This window comes from Vespula pensylvanica, chromosome 14 (assembly GCF_014466175.1).
Source record: "Vespula pensylvanica isolate Volc-1 chromosome 14, ASM1446617v1, whole genome shotgun sequence".
Classification (NCBI taxonomy): Eukaryota; Metazoa; Arthropoda; class Insecta; order Hymenoptera; family Vespidae; genus Vespula; species Vespula pensylvanica.
In genome coordinates this window covers 2,601,834-2,614,194 of record NC_057698.1, presented here as the reverse complement: position 1 = coordinate 2,614,194, position 12,361 = coordinate 2,601,834, and the positions used below count along the sequence as shown (strand labels likewise).

Sequence of the window (12,361 nt, the reverse complement as noted above, 5' to 3'; positions counted from 1 at the left end):
TAATAATGTATATAATGTTCACCATGAACGATGATGAAAAACGTCTTTTTCAGAGATATCTTCTCGACACACACACACTTGCATAAATATATATATATATATATATATATATATATATATATATATATATATATTGTCCAAGAATATATTTTTGAGAATTCTTCCATCGTCGAAGTAAAGGATGGAGAAAAGGAAGGAATCGAGTTTATCGATGTGTATTCTCATAGATAGTAAATCCTCTGTGTGAGTAAACTCGTGTAGGTGTGTATAGGGTACTACTATACTTGGAAGACTCCTCCATTAGCATGTTTGCGCTACGGTAGAAGGAGTTCTCTAAGTGATGTTTTGTGCCACACTATTCGGAATCGTCTTTTATATCGAGAACTCGTCCATCCCTCGGACGATGACGTCACGAAAAATTCTTATCGACGAATATTCTCCATCTTCTTCTTATTATTATTATTGAGAGAGATACGTAGTACCTCTGGTAAGTATGTCTCCAACGAATTATAGTAGTTCCTACCAATTCGATCAAAATCGTAAATCTCAGTGTATACTTATCGAATTGTCAGAATAAATGCTTTTTTATTTTTCTTCTTCTTCTTCTTTTTTTTCTTTTCTTTTTTTGAAAAAGAGAGAGAAAAAAGAAAGAGACATACACGCAGATACACAGACGCATATATATCGAACATACATACATCGGTACTTAAGAAATGGAATAAGCCGACGGGTCGAAAAGAGGTGTTGGCACGTGGTCAAGAAATGTCAAAACTCGTTTTCCTTTGAGTTTTCAAGGCACGTATAAGAAGGGTTCTCGTAAGGTTTTGCCCTAGAGAAGGTCACCCTAAACTTCCGTCGGCCTTTTCTTCCGGGTCAAAAACTGGACACCATGGCACACGCGTTGTACGAAGATACAACTCTTAATCATTATTAAATTCAAAAAAGGAGAAATAAAGTTGACACTTGAATCATTTTCGTAACTACTGCTGCTATACTTTTTCTTCTTCTTCTTCTTCTTTTTCTTTCTTCATCATCGTCATCATCTACTACTCCTTTTTTTCTTTCAAGGTAACGATGTATGACCTTTTAAAAGATCAAGATCGAAAGTAACGTTAAAGCTAACGTTTAAAGGTCTAGAGCTATCGTTTGTTATCCGACAAATCAAATCACCTTAAGGATCACTCATCAAACCGGAACCTCTTAGCCTAACAATTTCTATCTCTACTTTCGCGACGCCCTTCCCTTTTTCCTTAAGCGAAAATAACCTTCCAATGAGAAGGTCGAGAGTTCGATCGTGGAATTTCGCAATATCATCGTTCGTTCTTTCCAGGGCCCACATTTTCTTTTCTTTCCTTTTTTTTGTCTTTTCTTTTCCTATATTTTTTCCTTTTTTTTTTCTTCTTCATTTCTTCCACCTATAAGAGATATATTACCACAAAAACTTCGTGTATAATTTCATCTCAAGATATATGTTAAAAAGAAAAAAAAAAGAAAGAGAAAAAAAGAGTAAAAAAGAGTAAGATAAAGAAAGAGAGAGAGAGAGAGAGAGAGAGAAAGAAAATACGTAATTTCTAACACTGTCAATAATATGTCTATCGTGTCCGCCATTTCACTTTGGAACCCTTCGTCCAACCTTCCCAAGCTGTACGTGGTATTGATAAAAAAAAATAGAGCCGCCCTATTGGCCAGCCGGACCGTGGGGTGACCTCACCCCTTCGTTCTGCTGACCAAGCAGAAGCACCCACTAGAACTCGTCTCGTATAGGCTCGTTCCTATATACGTTTATACTACATTCATATCTTTACTTGTATATGGCTCATAAGGGACATCTATACGTACGTCTTCAACACCGTTAAAAGAGTACACCCTCGACATTTTCCTTCCCTTTCTCTCTTCCTCTCTCCCCTTCTCTCCCTCTCTTTACCCTCTCTATTTCTATTCTTTCTTTTACGCTAATCATGAGAATATTGATTTCCCGGCATGTCACGTTGCTACTAAAGTAAATGGTCAATTACTTCAGTTCAATACCATACAAGTGCTTGGTAATTACACTTCCCAAGTAAACTTTCTCGAATACCTTTAGTTTAACCTTTGATCTTTAGCAATATCATTTTCTAATAGCGGAAATATACGTTCGAGAAGAAAATGAAAAGAAAAAAAAAACAAAAAAAAAAAACAAAAAAACAAACAAGAAATTAATCTGAAATTCTTGATCGAATTTATATCACAATATTTTTCTACTCGAATTATCTCGATTAAATGAAAGAAAAAAAAAAGAAAAAGAAAAAAGAGAAGAAAAGAAAAAAATAAGAAGGAGAAAACACGATTACGTCGATAAATTAGTTTTCATCGTATCGCGTTACACCGAGAATATCTCAGAACGTGATAATAAACCAATAAGAAATTCTACGTTTGTAATTTCGTTTAATTGCTCGTTTTATCTCGGCAAGCTTTACGTAATATTAATCCAAAAATCCGACAATGTCTATTTAAGAACAACTTGAGCGTTTTAACAGTGTTATCCTTGCTTCTGTTAATATTATCACCAAAACTTACCAAAAGTAAGACTTACCAAAACTCCATGCGAACGTGAAATCTTTTATTACAAACTCCGATTGATCTTCGTCTTCGATTACATTCGATTAAATCGACGAATACACGATAACAATTTGTACTATCGATTTTCATCGAGATCAAGCACAATCACGATCTTTCCTTAAGCAAGCCCGAAACGTAACTGGGCTCATATATGAAGAATCTACGTCTCGAAGAGGTGTGATAGGGCCTGGAAAAAAAGAAAAAAAAAAAAAAAAGAAAAAATTTTACCTGAGGCGACCTTTTTGAAGGAGAGGGGATCAGGTAGTAAAGGGTTTAGTGGTAAGACCCCCCATTATGTAATCCCGATTCTTTATTCAACATCTCTCTCTCTCTTTCTCTCTTTTTTCTTTCCTTATGCAGAATCCCTTGACAAGGACACAATCAGAATCTTGTATGTATGTGAATAACATGGAATGCAAATGCGTGATCTCGTCAGTATCTACGAGAACGTTGCTGTGAAATTTTAGTCAAATTACGAAAGATAGAATGTAATGTTCATTGTATATATATATATATATACATATATATATATATGTGTGTGTACGTATGTATGTATGTATTTATGTATGTATGTGGATAAAGCAAACGACTTCTTTACAACGTTTTTCCAACTCTTATAGATCGAGGACATATGTATATGTTTCTCTTTCTCTCTTTCTCTTTCTTTTCCTTTCTCTCTCTCTCTCTCTCTCTCTCTCTCTCTCTCTCTCTCTCTCTCTCTCTCTCTCTTTCTATATATCTATATATAATTTTATATTTTTTAAAATATCCACTTTTATGAGCGGTCGTTGCTTGAAATAGTAGCGACGAAGTCGACGCCTATGACCACATATTCCTAGAGTGTAAAGTATTACGATCATAGAACTATCTGTGTATGTATGTATGTGTGCCTATGCGTATGTGATACAGACTACCTTGGATATAAATACGAACACGCGATAAAAGTTTCGTGCTAAGGATGTCGAATACGTAAATATGTGTATTTGTAGCTACCTGAAATGCAAAATGTAACGTTACCGTATGTACCTACATATATGTATATGTAAATGTATGTGCGGTGAGATGACTATTACCGAAACAGCAGCAGTCAGTAGGAGAAGAAAAGAAAGAGAAAAGAAAAAAAAAAAGAAAAGAACAGAAAGAAAAAAAATAATTTAATTTATTTTTACCCCGCTGCGAAGCTACCCCGTTCGAGTAAAGGGTTGCTACTCTTACTAGACCAGAACCAGATGACGCGTCTTCTAATTTCCTGTATGAAAAGCGAAACCGATCGAATCTCTCGTCACCTGGTGGCTTTTTCAAAATGATCTGTAATAAAAAAGAAAGATAAAGAAAAAAAGAAGAAGAAAAAATAAACTGAAAAAAAGAACAAAAATGAGGAAAAGAAATTGTTTGGTTTTTTTTGCCGTTCTACACATTTCCTTTCACGTCGACTCTTTCAACCCTTTCTTTTTTTCTTTTTCTTATTTTTTTCTCAAAGATCCCATTCATTTTATTCGAACTTCTAATCCGCGTTTAGATTGGATAAAATTAAAAAATATAATGGAAGAAATATAATCGAGTGAAGATCCTTCTTATTTCTTTTTTTTTTAAATACACCTATGAAACGATTCGTATACACACACAAACACACATATATATATATATATATATATATATATATATTTATATTTCTTTCTTTCTCTCTTTCTCTCTTTTTACTTGTAAAGGCCAGAAGTAACCTGTAGTGACCAACCTGCTTCGCAACAACGAACGAAGTCGAAGTGCTTGAGTTCTCCCCTCGTGCCGGATTACGCGCTTTTCAGGAAAAAAAAAGAGATAAAAAAGAAAAAAAAACCTACTGTCGATGGTACAATAGGCCAAGGGTGGTTTTGGGTGAAAAAACCTGAAAACCGACACCAAAACAGGGCGGGGAGCGAGAAATTGGCGACAAAGAGCTCAAATAATACCGCTAAAGTGGTACTATCTGATTCTATGCCTATTGCAATTTTCTCTCTCTCTCTCTCTCTCTCTCTCTCTCTCTCTCTTCTCTTCTTTCTTTTTTTTCGAAACTCAATCTATCCGATTCGATCATCCGATTTTTAGGGTCTTTCCAATGACTTTATTCACTTGTTTTATTCACTTGTTGCAATCGTTTCAAATAAATTAATTCAGCCAATATGTTTTCTTTTCCTTTTTTCTTCTCTCTCTCTCTCTTCTTCTTCTTTCCCTCACGAGCGAATATTCATAAATATTCAAATTATGATTCTCATTGGAATCTCTCGCGTGTGATCTTACACTGAAAATGAGAAGGAGAGATAGAGATAGATAGATAGATAGATAGAGAAAGAGAGAAGGAGAGAGAGAGAGAGAGTGAGAGAATGAAGAGAGATGGCGAGAAAGTAAAGTGAGGTAGGCAACACGCAAACTCACCCTTAAAATACTCGAAACGTTTTGAATACCTTATCATCTCGGGCATCTCTAGAACCCTCGAGTTCGCTCGAACGCGTTTAAGAATTATCCGAAATCTCGAACGACCGGTGAACGTTTGCCAGAGTTCTTCTTTCGTGGAATGATATCCTTCTAACTGATCGTGATCTTCATCGTCGAATAGAAAAACTCTTCCATGGTTTTCCATGGAGCAACGCGCGGCTCTTTACAAAGGGTTCGCGGCCATTAACAAATTGTCTCGAGTGGATTCACTTGTCAAACTGTAGGCCATTTTACAGTAGATTCAAGAGAGATCATTTACAATCGGTGCGCGATGGCACACGCGCACACAAACACACACACGTAGATACATACATACACATAAATCACTATATAGTTCTCCAAACGATCTAATTGAACTAATTATACTCAACTATTTCAATGAAGCATAATTACTATAAATTAAATGCCACGATAGATCATTTACGATCTACACAGTTAGATCATTATAGTTTCTCGATATAATCTAATCGAATGAATTATAATTAGATATATATGTATATATATATATATATATATTTAATAATTAACATTAAATTAACATCGATACGAATAACAAAGAAGTTCTACTTGAATATCCCTAAATAAAAGATTTTCAAATTTGATCTATTTAATAGCAAAAACAAATAAATAGAAGAAGAAAAAGAAGAAAAGGAAAAAGATGAAGAAAAAAAGAAACCATAGAGCTCTCGTAGTTGAAAGCTAAATATAAATTCGTAGAGACTAACATAGAGACTACCGTTAGAGAGTTTTGGCCGAAAGAAGGAGAAGATCGATAATATATATAGTTCGACGCATCCCTAATCCTCTCTCGACGATTTTTTTAACCCCATCTGTCGTTCTCTCGACACCGATGCATCCCTTCGACGAGTAACACGCGCGTACCTGCGTGTTCGGTATCGTTACACGTCGTGCCAATACGGCCTACTTCCTTGACTAGGAAAAGGATTGAAAAGAGGGCCTTACTAGAAAGAGAAAGAAAAAAAAAAGAGAGATAGAGAGAGAAAAAAAATTCGACAACAGGGGTGTCTCTCTGACTACCTGGAAATCAATCTCTCTCTCTCTCTCTCTTTCTCTTTCTCTTTCTCTTTCTATCTTTTCGTGGCAACCCTTAAGGATAATCCATTAACATAATTTTACATGGGCGAAACTCTGCCACGGGGAAACATTATATCGACGGATATATGCCAGATGCAAAGAAGGAGGAGAGAATAAAATAATAGGAACCACGTGGGCTCAGGTATACGAAAAAAGAGAGACAGAGAGAAAGAAAGAATGCAAAAGGGTTTAATTCGAATATTTAAAGTTTCTCCCGTGCAAACTCTTTTCCTCCGCGTAACGGTCCTCCTCCTTCTCACCCCATATGAACCCTTTTTCCCTTTACCCCTTCTCTTTCTATTTCGTTTTTTTACCCTCTTCCACGAGGTCTAACAAAATCGCACGTATTCGCGTTATTCCTCATGATACCGATGTAGGTACCTGAGACCGGTAACTCTATAACCAAGGATAGAATAAAATAGTAAGGCGAGTATCACAAACGAACCCTTCTTCGTCAGGAACATGATGAGTTCGGCCATCGTCGTGTGCCCGTTTGCCCAAACGATGGAGTTCAAAGGGTCTTCTCTTGCATTATACACGTGAAAACGAACTCGAGGCGAACGCGTATGTATATGTGTATATACAAACGTAAGTAAGTACATACCTATCTAACTGCATACGTATCTACGTACCTACGTACCTACGTACGCTTCGCTATCTCGGCTAACGAGGTCCGCGATGGATGACTCAATGATCAGAGGAACTTCATCGGGAATGAAAGAGAGACTCGTTACGAGATATATCACGCTTATAGAGAATATATGCTTACTCTCTCTCTCTCTCTCTCTCTCTCTCTCTTTCTTTAACTCTATCTTTCTTTATCCTACTTCATTACTCTTAAAGGAATATTTCACAACTGTTTTTTTCTTCCTTCGTTCTTCTTCTTCTTCTTTCCTTTTTTTTCTTGATCCCTTGTAGGATGGAAATTTTCAAAAGATATCTCAAAGATGAATAGAATAATAACAGGGCCAATTAACTCGTCTGTTAAATCAATTTTAATTAATTGTTATTAATAATAATGAAAAATAGGCAATACGACGATAATGGAGATGATATGTAAGCGATGAAGAAATAAAAAGGGAGAAGAAATAGTGGAGGGGTAAAAGTATGCAAAAAAAAGAAGAGAAAAGAAAAAAAAGAAAATAACGGGAGAAAAGAGGAGAAAAGAAGGAATAGATAGTCCTGTGGTCCTCTGTGGTGAGGCTTTGATTTACGAGAATCGTGACGTGTCATTTGTCGGGGGAGCCCCTTCGGACAGCGGAACGTCCTTCTTATCGGTACGTACCAGCGGCCATTTTCGAATCCTCTATCCTTTTCCCGCCAGCAAGTTTCTCGTTTCCCTTTTTACTGTGGCAAAAGCACAAAGACTATCCTAATGCGAAAAGAAGGGATCAGGAAACGCGAGCATGAAAAAAAAAAACTTGCGCACCCATCTCGAGACTTTAATTTGCAGCTTATGTAAGAGGATCAAGTCGTTCTTCCTCTTCTCTCCTTCCCCTCTCTCCGCACTTCTCCTCTCTCTTTTCTTTTTCATATTCATTTTTTCCAGATATTTTTTCGTCGCATTTCGACAGTAAAGATAAATTATTTTCACATATTAAGATAATTACGTTCGAATAATATCTAGAATAATAAATGGTTACCTATAAGAAAATATTCAATTATACATGAGAAAATGAAAAACAAGATTCGAATTGAATACGTATAATCGAAATAAAAAAATAAACGAGTACCGTCGAGCAGCGCCGAGACCAGCACAAATCTTCGAATGCGCAGCCTCTCGAAAAACGTTTCGAAACGAGCGAGTATAATACACGGAGCTTGCGTTTATGCGCGGTTGGCTAAAAAATTCAGGAAAGTCCTTTGGTAGCGTTGACGGGTTCCGGACTTTCGCTCGACGGATATCAGAGGTAAAAAGAAAGAGAGAGAAAAAGAAACAGAGAGAAAAAGAGAGAGAGAAAGAGAGAGATAAAAAGAGGTAGAGGAAGGGAGCCGTCGTCAAAGGTCGTCGGAGTACCTCTGTCTTTTTCTTTCTCTCTCTCTCTCTCTCTCTCTCTCTCTCTCTCTCTCTCTCTCTCTTTCTATCTCGCTCTCGAAAAGGGCTGAATTCGACTACAGGCCGAAATTAAGCCAACCAACCCAACCTTCCTCTATCTCTGTGTCCCTTCCGTCCTGGATACTCGTCGGGGATACGAAAAAGAAAAAGAGAGATAGAGATAGAAAGAGAAAGAGACAAGGCAGCACGCGAGGGGGTGGTAGGATCGATATCAGCGCGGCGGGGCTACATTTTTCAGAACATTGGGTACCTTCGTGGTAAGCCGGTCGTATGTATTCTTATGGACCACCCTGTTTATGGCGCGCAATTTATTTCAAAATCGAAGGTAATGGCCGCCGGTTTACGCTCGCTACGAAACTCCCATCCCTGAGCACCATTTCCTCGTCACTTTCTTTTTGCTACTTTCTTTCTCTCTCTTTCTCTCTTTCTCTCTCTCTTTCTCTTTCTCTTTTCTCTCTTTATTCCTCTCATTTTCTCTATTTTTCTCTCGCTCCGTTTCACGCACCCCCAGCTATGTTGTACCCGTCCCGCTTGCGACCACATTAAAATTTCAAACAAATACAAAAATGGCCCAGACCAGGCCGAACATCTATTGCCTTCCTCTATGTCTCTCTCTCTTTCTCTCTTTATGTATAAGTGTATGTGTGTTTCTCTGAATAACAAAGGAGACGACGAAAAATACTGCATTGGAAAAGCGCCTGGTATATTTCGAAGAAATGCTTCGAAATGCCGCGAGCTTGCAACCGTTGTTGCATCGATACCCGAATGCGCTTTTCTTTTGCTACCTCGTTGCTTCTGTATCCCGTTTGTTTTATATCTTCGCGTGTTATCGAACGATATTCGGTCGGTATCTAACCATTGTAAATACAAAAATAACGATCCATTTCTTTTATTTCCTATCGTATTAGAATAGAAAATATTTCTTTTCTTCTCTATGAACTTTCACTTTTGAACTATTAAATTGTATTCTAATACGTCTGATCAATTTTGAAAAAGAGAAAATCATTAATTCTAATTTCGTCTTGTTCACCCTTGATATGATTAATATTTTCAACCATTATTTCATTCTATATATATATATATATTTATATATACATACACACGTACATATGTGTATATATAGATATAATATATATACGTATCTTTCATGTATATACGTACATACGTACTTTGCACTCGTTCTCATAGCATCGTTAAATAAAGAACGCGACAAAACTTTCACTACTTCGTAGCGATATCACGCACGTTGCGGATTTCGCTCGGCTTTGCGGGACTTTGGAAAATATTTCCCATACGCTGCAAAAGAAATTTCCGCGTCGCGCTAACTTTCTACCGACCATCCCACACCTTCGTGCTTTTCCTATGGATGAGCGAGTTCTAGCGAGAAGAGGCATCGAAAAAGAAAAAGAAACGAAAAGAGAAAGAAAAGTACAAAAAGAGAAAGAGAGAGTACTACAATGAAGGGTGGCTCGCTTCGAATTTTTTTCCTTCTCTATTTCTCTCTCTCTCTCTCTCTCTCTCTCTCTCTCTCTCTCTCTCTCTCTCTCTCTCTTTCTCCTTTTCATTCGGACTCACCAAAGACGATTCACGTTTTATACACGTGCGAGAAGCGTACATATTCGTCCAAGATGAATCATAATACCTGAACACCATCGAAAATGGATTTCCCCGATATTAAATTCCATCTCGGATGGATATTCTTATCGTCCGTGTCGGTGCATGGATGACAGCTGTACGTGACATTTTATTTCCGGATCTCGAGACATTTCTACGTAAATTTTAATCGATATATAAATATATATATATATATGTATATAACGTATGTATCTAATATATTCATTTATTTGTAATTAACTCATTTCGTTCCTCTTATCGATATTTCTTGTCAATCGATATCTCTTCTTTCAAAGACACAAATATATTCATATAAATTAGAACAGAAGCTCGTGATGAATCATCATCTGTAATAAACAAAACATGAATATTATCATAAACAATGATATTACAATAGAAATCGTTTCATCTAACGAAATAGGATTTAACAAGGTGATATTAATGAAATAAGAAAAGATAAAAAAAAATGAAAAAAGAAGAAGAAGAAAAAGAAAAGAGAAGATGACTGGCAGGATGACGTCATCGGAGGGAGATTCACACAGATGCGAGTCATTAGATCATCATTTTTCGATCGGATGCCCGGATATCTCGAGCGGAATCCTCTTTCCACTTTCCTTTCTCTCCTCTCGTAAGCACCTAAGACTTTTGCGCGTTCTATCGTCCTGATGGTGAAAGAAGAAGGGGATGCGTTTCTATGTATATGTATATATGTACACGCAAATGTATATATATATATATACGAAGAAGAGAAAGATAGAGAGAGAGAGAGAGAGAGAGAGAGAGAGAGAGAGACGAGAAAAGAGAGAGAGAGAGAGAGAGAGAGAGAGAGAAAAGAAGGAGAGAGAGCAAAAGAGAGAGTAGAGGGCTTTCGCGAGACGTTATCCCAAGGATTTAAGGGAAGGACGAAAATTCAAAGTCCGCCGTGCGAGAAAGCGTCGCGAAGGGTGCGAGAAGGCCTGCCTCCAGTCAATTTTTATCATATATCTGAGAGTTTCGTCGGATTGGCTTCTGCCTGACCTATGCCCAATGGCCCGCACGAATTCTCGCACTATCGCGCATGGCTATCGTCTCCTTCCTGAATTTTCTTCGAATCCTACGTTTCTCAACGTGAACACACACACTCTCTCTCTCTCTCTCTCTCTCTCTCTCTCTCTCTCTCTCTCTCTCTCTCTCTCTCTCTCTCTTTTTTCGTGTCGAACGACAACTTCGCCATTGGAAAAGCTATCCTATCGAATGGAGATAGAAATTTATGTCTGTAAACTGTATTACATACATCGAAAGGGAGAGTGAGATACCGACGATTTATATAAAATAACAAGTATATATATCTATATATATATATATATATATATATATATATATATAAATAGAGAAGATGTGTTTACGCACGAGTAATAACCGTTTGAAAGAGTATACAGAATATAAATCTCTATTAAAATATTATTCCTTAGGGACGAAGTACAACAAAGGGTTTATAACGAAATAGATAAAAATTAGCGAAGTAACGTGAGAAATAAGAAAAATCGAGTACGAGTATGATCGGATCTATACGTAGATCGTTATAACGCCTGTAGGTATATGTGTGCGTGAGAAAAAGAAAGAGAAAAAAACAGAGAGAAAGAGAGAGAGAGAGAGAGAGAGAGAGAGGGAGAGAAAGAGAAAGGGAAAGGATTGAAACGGTTGGTAGTTACGTCGTACCTGGCAGAGCGCTTGCCCTTTCCCCTTACCGAAAAGGGGTGCTAGTTTTGGGCCAGACTTCGCGCGAGTCGCATCAGGTAAGAGGCTTTTGTTCGATCTGATTTCTTTTACCCTCTCTTCTTTCTCCCTCTCTTTCTCTTTCTCTCTTTTTATTTCTTTCTTTCTTTCTTTCTATGTCCTCGTATATATACACAACACGATATTTCAAGAGTACTTCCGTTCGTTATCCTCTTTTCGAAAACACATAATTCCTCGTCCAAACGTTCTCAGCTATCCTGAGTTCCTATCGTAGAAAATATTCTCTCTTTCTCTTTCTCTTTCTCTTTCTCTTATCTCTCTTTCTTCTCGACTTATTTGTTTGTCCGAATCGATACTCGTTCCCGTGATTCGAGAGTGGTACGAGAGTATAGGGTTGTGGGAGTAACGGTTTCGAGTGTAACTAGCAAGTACTTCGCACGAAGTAAGACACCTTCGCGAAGAACACGTCGGACAATCCAGGTTATATTCAAGACTGGTTTATCCCCGTGTTCTCGATGTTCGAACTTGGAGATATCTAGAGAAAGAGTAAGAGAGAGAGAGAGAGAGAGAAAGAGAAAGAGACAGATAGACAGACAGAGACACGAAGAGAGAGAGAGAGAGACAGAAAGAGAGAGAGAGAGAGATTGAGATAGAGAGAAGGGGGTTCGTAGAAGGTTTCCGAACAACCAAAGTCTGCGGAATAGTATCGATCTTGGCTGATATATTACAGCGTAGGTCCACCCTGCCACGTTCCTGGCAAGACCTCAAAATATGTTTTTTATGTGCACCCTCCTGCGGCGAATGTATCCA

The 12,361-nt window shown here is 37.5% G+C and overlaps 1 long non-coding RNA gene across 3 annotated transcripts in view; it reads right to left on the bottom strand.

Moving 5' to 3' along the window:
* Nucleotides 1-712: 712 nt before the first annotated feature.
* The window catches only part of LOC122634406, a 23,719-nt gene continuing 12,070 nt past the window's right edge, over nucleotides 713-12,361 (bottom strand). Inside the window, exons 3-6 of one of the 3 annotated variants that reach the window (XR_006328379.1) lie at nucleotides 3,768-3,906; nucleotides 2,573-2,785; nucleotides 1,171-1,415; nucleotides 713-1,083 (exon numbers count right to left, since the gene is read on the bottom strand). This is a non-coding gene — a long non-coding RNA (uncharacterized LOC122634406). Of the gene's footprint in view, nucleotides 1,416-1,587; nucleotides 1,773-2,572; nucleotides 2,786-3,767; nucleotides 3,907-12,361 lie in introns of those variants that run through there. The other 2 variants (XR_006328378.1, XR_006328380.1) reach the window with 2 other exon arrangements.